Here is a 10,232-nt window from a genome sequence, read left to right as displayed (position 1 = left end):
CATGGCTTCGTAATGTCGAGAGATTGACCTCAATGACGACTGTAAGCTGCTAAACGTATACAGTCGGATCAGGCTGACTTATTGATACGGGCTCAGGAAGCAGAGATTGTGTGTTTAATACTGCAGCTTGGGGGGAGAGACGGCTCTCCTCCTGGCTTGAAGGTGGCCGCCTTCTAGCCATGTCCTCACTCGAGACAGGCTTTGTGTCTCTTCCTCTGCTTATCAGGACACTAATCCTATCAGGTCAGGATCCTACCTTAATGAGCTCGTTTTAGCTTGATTATGTCCATAAAGACCCATCTCCAAACTCAGTCCCGTGAGGGTTAGGGCTTCCATAGATGAATGGGGAGGGCACAATTCAGTCACAGCATCGCTTTTTCATTAATCAGTCCACTGTCTTCACCCTAGGGATACTGATCATGAAAAACGCCCATAACTGGAGGGTTGTTTTTTTAAAAAATTAGTTTTATTGAGGTGTATATTATACTTTTATTGAGGTATATGTTATAATTCAAGATAATAAAAATTGCCTGTTTTAAGTAAATCAGGTCAGTGAGTTTAGAAAACTGTATACAGTCACGTAAACTCACCTCCCCAGCTGCCCTCATGCCCTTTTGTAGTCAATGCCCCCTCCTACCTTGAGCCCCAAAGACGGACGCCCTGCTTCCTTTCTCTGTAGTTTTGCCTCTTCTGGGATCTCATGTCAGTTTAATCAGTTTAATAGTGTGTGGCCACTTGGGTGCCTTCTCTCACTCAGCACGCTGCTGTTGAGAGTCGTGTGGGTCGTTCAGGCCTTTTCTTTGCTGAGTGGTGTTCTGTGGATATTTCACAGTGTGTCCACCCTTCACCAGGTGATGGACATTTGGGGGGTTTCCAGCTCTTCCTGTTATGAATGCGGCTGTGGTGAACAATTCTGTATAAGTCTCGAGTGGACTCGGGTGACACCTTTTCTCTTGGTAACTATCTAGTAGAATTGTTGGGGAGTGTGGTGTTCCGTTGAACTTTATAAGAATCTGACTAATTGTTTTCCAAAGTGCACCATGTTGCCTTCCCACCAACAAAGTACGAAAATTCCAGGTATTCTCCACATTCTGCCAGCACGTAATGTCATTGCTTTTAATAAGTTTTAGCCATGCTAGTGTAGGTGACATGGTATCACATTTTCATTTACATTTCCCTAATAACTAATGATATCGATTGTCTTTCCAGGGGCTTTTCTTGTGCTTACATCTTCTCAGGTAAAGTGTTTGTCCAAATCCTTTACACTGTTTTCATCAGGCATTTTGTCTTCTCTATACTGAGTTGTAAGAGTTCTTCATCTATTCTGAATACTGGTCCTTTATCAGATATATGTCGTGAGAATATTTTCTCCCAGACAGTGACTTGCCTTTTCACTTCCTTAGCAGTATCTTTCAAAGAGCAAATGCTTTTAATTTTGATAAAGTCCAATTTTTCCAATTTTTTAAATGATTCATACTTTATATGTCCTAGATAAAAAATAAATAAATAAATAAAAAGTCTGCTGAATCCAAGGCTGAAAAGATTTCCTATTATTTTCTATTTCTTCCAGAAGTTTAATAGCTTTAGCTCTTACATTTGGGTTTATGACACATTTCAGATTAATTTTTCAGCATGAATTTGGACATTTTCTTTTTTACTCTGGGAAACAATTTTTGTAGCATTGGAATGATTTGGTATTTGCAGCATTGGAAGAATTTCCCTGTGAGACCATCGGGGCATGGGGACTGTTACAGACTTGCTCCTGATAACGTTCTTTATTTCTTCCATGGTTTATTTGAGCTTTGCATCTCTATTGGAGCAAGTTTGGTAAAGTGTGATTTTCCTAGAAACTTCTCTATTCCATCCAGATTTTCAAAAATTGTTGCATACATTTATTCAGAGTAGCCTCTTAAAATTTTTAAAGTTTTCTCTGTTTCAATAAGTGTTTCTTATTTGTCAATACTTATTTTGTATATTTGGGGGTTTCCCCTCTTCTTTTTGATTTCATTAGTCAGTGGTTTGCATATTTTAAAAAAACCTGAGATTTTGATTTATTAATTAATTTTACTATTTTTCTCTTAACGACTTTATTAATTTCTTTACCTTTGTGTTATTTTGGCTTATGTTCCTATTGTTTCTCTAGCTTTCTGAGTTGGGAATTGAATTCACGTATTATTGATATGTGTTTAAAGCTATACATTTTCCACTGATCATTATTTTAACCATTCTTCATAGATTGAGAAGTGTGGTGTTTTTATGATCATGTTTTTAAAAAATTCTATAATTTTCATTTAGAGTTTATCTTTTAGCCGCAAGTGTTTAATAGAAGAGATTTAAATTTCTCTGTGCAAGAACCTTTCAAAAACGTTGTCGTGATTTCCTGGTTTAGTTGTATTTGATCATAGAGAGATTGTAACATTTCTCCTTTATGGAACGTAATGCTTTTTTTATGAATGAACGTATGGTTACATTTTGTGAGTATTTCATGTGCACTTAAGAGTTGTATTGTCAGGACCTAAAGTTTGATACACAGACTCGTGTGTCCTTCTGCCCTATCGATTACATCGCTGAAGTCTCTGTTTCCTTACTGAGTTTTTGTTGAACAGGATCGTCTTATACGCAGAGTGGTGTCCCCGTCAGCACAGCACGGTTCCCACACACGTCCATCGTGTTTCTGTTTCTGCCTGTACCACCCGTTCTTCCCGTTTTGTAAAGCAGGATAGTTTTGCTCAGGCCTAACTGGGACGAAGATACTTAGAACTGTCATATTCTTCCTACGAAATGCGGCTCATCAAGTGTCCTTGCTCACGGTGAGCGACTGCTTTGGCCTGAACCCTGTTTTGTCTGACGTCAAGATCACATCCCCGCCCTTGGCTCCGTGTCCCAGTAGTTGAACCACTTTTGATCATTAGTGTTTCAAAGTTCTACATTTTTAGCAATAGATTGACTGATTTTTAATCTCAATGACTATTGGTGAAAAGCAGGAAGCAAAAGGAATACTGGTCAAGAGACACAGGAAGCTAAGGAGGAGAATAATAATAAAAATAATAATACTGCAAATTCATCTTCAGACCCTGACCTCCAACAGGTTAGTTATCAGATGAATTAACAATCTCAAAGAGCACGTCATCGTTTCCTCAGAAAGTAAAAACGACGTTAGAAGGAAAAAATTATGATCATTATATAAATTATTGCACTTTTAATGAAACACTCATCCAACATAATCAACATTTTTGTATCAGTTCACTTTATCTTATACCATTCAAAGTTACTATAAGTTATTTTTGTAGTTCCTGAATAAAGATTCAGGGGGTTTTGGGTTTTGTTTTTTTTACTATGAAAAGTGTTCAGTCAAAAGTCTTGGGAGCCGCTGCCCGCTGCCTGCTTGGCACTCCTTCCACTATTGAACCTCGGAATAACACCATCTGTCATTTATTAGCCCGAGAATATTTGAACTTTCCTGTTTTATAGTTTCATTGCTCTGCAACATGTACCTTGGCACCCTGAGTATATTGAATTATGGTCCAGATGATGCACATTACAGCAAATGGAGCCAGTGCAGGGTGCCAACCATCTGCCCCCAGTCTGCTTTACCAGCGATCTGCAAACGCGGGAGGCACGAAGCATTCAGCTTCCGGTGCTGATGGTTTTCCATTCATTCAATGGCTACTGGGCGCTTGCTTGGAACCATGCAATTAGCCATACACCCCACTGCGAGGACTTCCATCCCCCTGCAGTTGGGGTACCAGGGAGCAGAGCAGAGAGCAGCTTCCAATAAGCAGAGGAGGCTTGGGAGAGGAGCTGGGAGGGCAGATGACGTAAAGGGCCCGCTCCGGGCCTGGGTGGCTGCTAAGCGTGTGCAACCAGAGCCAGAGGCAGTCTGGGAGGCTGAGTGGTGAGAGAGACCCGGGCAAGCTGAACAGAGTCGTGAGGGGTCGAGAATGTCTATAGAGCTTGCATCTCAGCAGCATCACAACCGTAATGAAGCAGTTGTGTGTGGATCTCCTGTAATGGAGGCAGCAACACGTGTGACTACCACGGGGCTGGTGCTTTACCCACTCGGCTGCAGTGTACATCATGGCTGCAGCCCACACCCACCTGGGGGCATCAGGGTTATCCATCAGGAGACCAACACCCACTGTCATGAGGGGTGGCATGCAGGGTCTCTGGTCCCGCTCCCCACATAAGAACGCAGGACATGGTGAGGCCAAAAAGGAACACCCACGGAGCCATAGATGGGGGAGTCATACCACTATATTCTCACTGGCAGCTGGGTTGGAGACACAGGAAGAAGGAGCCACATGATCCACAACCGCCGTCCACTTCTCTGCCTGCCAACCTCACGTGCCAACTGCAAACCACCGTGCTAACTGCAATCCGTGCCTCTCCACAATCCGCACTTGCTAGTGTAGCCACGACAGTTATATTAGTGGCCAATGGCTAACCGATAACAGCTGATGGCCAACTAGTCACAGCTGACGGCCATCTACTACCCGAGCCAGCACCTTTCCACGTGAGGCCGAGAACCTGGAACCTGCTCTCTGAGACTCTGTCCCCACACCCACACAGGCTTGAATTCCAGTCTTCTGTCTCTAGACCCTGCAGGGCCATCCTCTTTCAACTTTCTTTCATTACAACAAGATGAAGATAAAAGACCTGGGATGTGACCACTGTGCTTGGTCCTGGAGCGGCTGCCATCTGGAAACCAAGCCCTGGGCTCCCTTTCGCCTGGGGGCTATCCGGGGTCTCACCCACCACACATGCTCCAAGTCTCAGGACAGACTCGCTCTGCCCTGGTGCCCCAGCAAGAAGTGTGTTCTCATTGCACATTCATTCGTCTTCCTGTTTTTCAACGTTCCAGGCAAACCATCCCCATTGACTCAGTCACGTCGCTTCCGCCTGGCAGAGCCCAGTTCAGACTTCCCTGTTCCTTTAAGATTTCCTCTGTGAGGAAGAAGATGTGCTAACATCAAGGCCCCAACGCCCATAGATCTCTTCCTCCCACAGGACTGCATGTTTATTTGTGAATTTATTTTTGGAAACAGCATATTCACTTCCTCACTTCCTGTTACTGTGTGGAGCCACTAGAGGGCAGTAGCTACAGCACCAGGAAGGCGACATGGATTCCACGGCGCTGACCTGTTTGGGACTCTGACGTTCCCTCCTCGCGCTCGCCTTCTTCTCAGCAGTGAGCATAACATCTTCCGCCTCTGTAACCTCCCACAGCACCTGGGCAGAAGCCTGTGCACACAGTGAATGTTTAGTAAATATTGACGAATTGTTCTTTGTTCAATAATGTTTCTGCCTGTAAGAGCTTAACAAATATTAACGCGTTGGCAAAACCCCTGAAGACATTCAGAAGCAAGGTGTCATATAAGTGCAATATACGTATGAATAATCTACTAATAAACCTTGGTATTTAGCTTCTTGCTATTTGCTAGGCAAAACAGGCCTGTTATGGGCCTTGAGAACACGTGGAAACCTTTGTAATCAGAGTTCTGGGTGGTGGTGGGGGCGCTGGTCTCAGGGAAACGCAGGCTTGAGGATGTTGACATTCTTTGTGATCTCACACTTTGCTTTCAATTCTCTGGTGGGCTGAATACTTGACACAGGGAAATAAAGTATTTCTGTTCAGCAGGGAAAAGCATCCTTTGAAACACTGAAATGATGGTGAGGAGAACAAAGGTCCACAGGAGCCCCGGACAAAGGTCATCCACATGGCCCGTTAGCACAAACCAGCCAGTCTGCCTGTGAGCAGCAGCCCTGGAGAGGTGGCCCGCTGAGAGGAATTCCTCATGCGCCCAGAGAGACCCCCTTCCCCTGTGTGGACAGCCCCAGGACCCCAGGTGTAGTGCAAGGGATCCTGCCGACTTCGCCAAGTGTCACGCGGGGTGTCCGGGGTGTCTGGTCCCGCTCCCCACACAAGAACGCAGGACATGGTGAGGCCAAAAAGGAACACCCACGGAGCCATAAGTAGGGGAGTCATATCTCTATACTCTCGCTGGCGGCTGGGTTGGAGACACAGGAACCAGGAGCAACACAATTCTCAACCCTCACTGCGCCGCTTGCAGGCTCAGCCACCATCTTCTTGCTAGCTCCCCCCTTTTTCTTCTGCTAGCCTAGCCTCGGCAGTTATATTCATGGCTAATGGCTCACTGGTTACAGCTGACGGCCAACTAGCCACAGCTGCTGGCCATTTGATCACAGTCGATGGCCATTTACTACCTGAGCCAGCACCTTTCTATGTGAGGCCGAGAGCCTAGAAACTGCTTTTTGGGGCTCTGTCCCCACACCAGGCCAACACTGAGTTGCCTGCTCAACCTGAAATTCAAGAGACCACGTGGAGACTCAATTTTGGGTCACCTTATACCTTCTCTCTGCAGTTTTGATGGCCTACTGTGTTTTGGTTGGGGGCAAACAACGTATTTCTTAAGGGTGAGATCAGCTTTCAATTTTTTTTGAATTCCCGAAAAACTACTCCTTACCAGGGGGGCTGATCACAGTCAGAGATGTGGCAAAAAAAAAAGCCAACCGTGAGCTATGGTTGCATCTCATGAGATGTAAGGTGCTTTCAATTCTGATCATTCTATTCCACATTTTAGTGAAAAATCTAATAGGTCATTTCTGCTGGCGAGCAGTCAACAATCACCCACCTGCTCATCACACAAATTAGCGGTCATTTCTAAGAAGTTGGAATACTGATGTCTAGATTATTTTCTCTGATGTACTGTGAGATGGGACCTGGCATGGCAGACACAGCAACTGTGCGTCTGATCCACAGACAACTAGAATGCAAGGTGGAAACCCACTTGGTGCTTCCCCACTGGGTTGCCAGGACGCTCATGCATTCCCCACCGGGGACACAGCCATGTTGTCATTCTCAGAGGGTTTGGTGAATCTACTAATATAGAAGGAAAGCTGAAAGAGATTGCACTGCAGAAGCCCAAGGACTGAGAATTAAAATTAGAAAACTTGAAATTACTTCAGACTTTTATTCACCATCAAGCTGGATACTGGATGGGATTTCTAAGTGGTCTCCCCCCACCACCCCTGACCAGATAAATCTCTTTGATATTGACCAGGCCTCCTGGATGGGACATTAAAATGTCACCTAAACCAGAAGCCCCGAGTTCGGATCCCAGGCTGCAGGACTGGCTTCCCCCGGGCTTGTCCATACTCAGCATCTTCTCTCCCTGCTTCCCAAACCACCTTATGTGTTTTGGATGTTTATAATAAAAAGTTCAAATGGTCATCTTTGAAACCCTTTTCCTCAGATAAACGGTATATAATGTAATGGTCATTCATTATACATTCACTGCCCAGATTTATTGATGTTGGACTTTTGTTCTATTTGCCTCGATGTCTCCAATTTTGTAAAAAAGAAATAAAAGCATAAAAGTGCCTCCTTTACTCATCCTTTTCCTGCTCAGCTCAGAGTTAACCATTGTTCTGAAGTCCATGTATATTATCCTCATGCAGGTCCATGGACACGTTTTGTATTGTTTTGTTGTTGTGTTAAATCAGAAATGGTATAAGATGCAGGTTTTTCAACGTCTGTGTTACCATGGCCCACCCCCCGGCAAAAGTCCACAGACGGAAATCCATTCCATGCCTTCTGCTTCTTCTGAGTCTCATGTCCCATCCAGGATCCTGCAGGCTATTTTTGCTTTGTCTTTTTCACTCTCCTTTGCCTACAGGTCATTGGTTTTATACTTGAACCAACTGTTTTGTTGTTATCTCCAGAAGGGTTGGGTCTGATATGAGCTAGCTGGCCATCTGTATTTCCTTTTTAATGCCTTAAGGTTTACTTTTCACTTTGGGGCCTTTAATTCATCTGGAAATTTGTTAATGGGCTGTAAGTTGTGGATCGAAATTTACCTTTTAAAAAACATGGATAATTAAAAGATGCTTAGTGTTTCGAGGTAGGGATCTGAATTTATCTTTTTCTAATATGAGTGATTGTCCCAACAGCATTTTTTCAATTGTTCTCTTTCCCCACTGATAGGAAATATATTTCTGTCATTATCCAAGTTTTCTTACATACGTGGATCTAATTCTGGCTTCCTATTGTGTTTGATTGTCTAGGATTCTGTCACCGCACCAACACTTCCCTGTTTTAACACATAGTTTTATAATTAGTCTTCATATCTGATTGGATAGATAGATACCCTCTGATTCTTCGCTTCCTTTTTTTATTACTTGTCCTTTAAAGTTTTACTGGATGTTTTTGGCCCTTTCCTTATAAATTCTAGGATGAATTTGTGGTGTTTCATAAAAATTTCCCTTTGGACTTTGATTAAAAAATGCATTGAATATATGGTTGAATTTTGAGAAAATTGCCATCTTTAAAACACGTGGTCTTCTCACCCGTGATGGGTTCCTCTCTACTTACCTAGTTCTTCTTTCAGGTACTTCAGTAAAGTACATAATTGTTTGCCTGTCTGGCCTTCCATTAGACTATAATATAAAGTCCCTTGTGAAAAAGAAACGTATCTTATTTCCCATTGTCTTCTCTCACTAGAGCCTGTCGTGATGATCTGCCCGTGAGAGGCTCTCAAAAAAAAAAATATATAGACCTTCTGTCTTTGGATTTGATATTAAATACAGAATCCAAAGAATAAAGGCAGTCCTAGCTACTCCTCTTGTAGGAAGGTGGGCGGTTCAGCTGATACACCCAGAAGTAACAGATGTCCTGTTTTAAAGGAAGATGGCAGACCTTGAAATTTTAAACATAATTTGGCAGAGAACTGTTAGATGATTCTCAAATGGTGCACCTGCACTGAAGCTACAAAAGGTTCAAAGCAAAAGAGAATTTTGGAGGAATGATGTGTGAGAACTTTCAGAGAGAGCTGTTGATATGCTGGGCGTCCCTCCTGCTCCCGTCTTGCCCCAGGAGGAGGGTGGGGTGCTCCTGTCCTTCATCTGCAGCCCAGCGAATGAAGGCGTAGAGGTCCCGTCCAGAGAGCCTGGTCCATGTCCGCCATAGTTGGGGTTCCTAGGAGGCTGGCTTCTGACTCTTGAGAACTGATATCTAGCGAGAACCGGATGAGCCTTTGGGACCTGCCTCCATCTCAGAGTTTGTGGGGGTGAAAGGTGAATAAATGTTTCCAGTGAACCAGAGACAGGCTGTGGGACCCAGGAGAACGACGTGTGGCCACCATGGTGCTTGGCAAGAGGTGTGAACACTTGCGGTGTGAACATCTTCCGGAGGAACTCAAGGCATCACCAGTTCCCAGGGGATGGGAGGAGTTGGTGAGCCAGTGGCGTTGGTGAGGCCTCCTCAGCCTCAGAGGAAGTGCAGGTGAGGAGCCCCGGGGAGCCCCCAGAGCGACCCTGAGATTAGGAGTGTGATGGGCCGGGAGGGAGGAGGCAGCCAGCGGAAACCGTTGGGCAAGAGCAGGCCTTAGCCCCGCCTCTCCCCACCCTGGCCCCGCCTCTCCCCACCCTGGCCCCGCCCAACCCAGGGTTCCTACGCTCGTAGGAACAAGGCTGGAGAGGAGAGAAGATGAGCATTGTGATCACCGCACATTTCAAACACAGGCTAAAATAGCGGTAATAGTGCGACGAGCCCCCAGGTGACCATCAATTAGATTCAACAACAATCAGCTTCCAGCTAGTGTTGGTCTCTGCGTTCCCCTCCCCCTGCCTTCCTGGATGATTGTGAAGGAAATCCCCCATCTCACACCATAATACCTCGGTATGCATCCCGAAGAGATGAGAATATGTACGTATCTGAGTGTGTGCACAGATACACACTCGTAAGCCTGCAATACGATTATCACACTATACAAGTACCGTTAATTCCTCTACGACATCAAATGAAAACACGTGACTTTAAATCAGGGTCCAAATTTTGATTATCAAATGGCACTGGCCGCTTCAGGTCCTGAATGACAACTGTGGTTTATGAGTTTGGGGGATCGTAGGATCATTCGCCTTTTCATCTCAGGAGCCAAAGAAGGAGTCCCCACTGGGTGGGGACGAAAGCAAAGTCACTTAATGATGAGATCCTGTGAGCCCTGGTGGTCGCTCAGCTCCCTGACGCCTGATTAGGGCCTGCTCTGGTCTGAATGCGGGGGTCCCCCCAGACCCATATGCACAAGGTGATGGCACAGGAGGTGGGGCCTTTGGGAGGTGCTGAGGTCATGACGCTGGCCCTCTCGTGCCTGGGATGAGTGCCTTATAACAAGGCTGCAGAGAGAGCCGTCGCCCGCCTCCGTGAGAGGACACAG

The sequence above is a fragment of the Rhinolophus ferrumequinum genome, chromosome 2, assembly GCF_004115265.2.
Source record: "Rhinolophus ferrumequinum isolate MPI-CBG mRhiFer1 chromosome 2, mRhiFer1_v1.p, whole genome shotgun sequence".
Lineage (NCBI taxonomy): Eukaryota > Metazoa > Chordata > Mammalia > Chiroptera > Rhinolophidae > Rhinolophus > Rhinolophus ferrumequinum.
Note: the sequence above shows the minus strand (reverse complement) of the source record.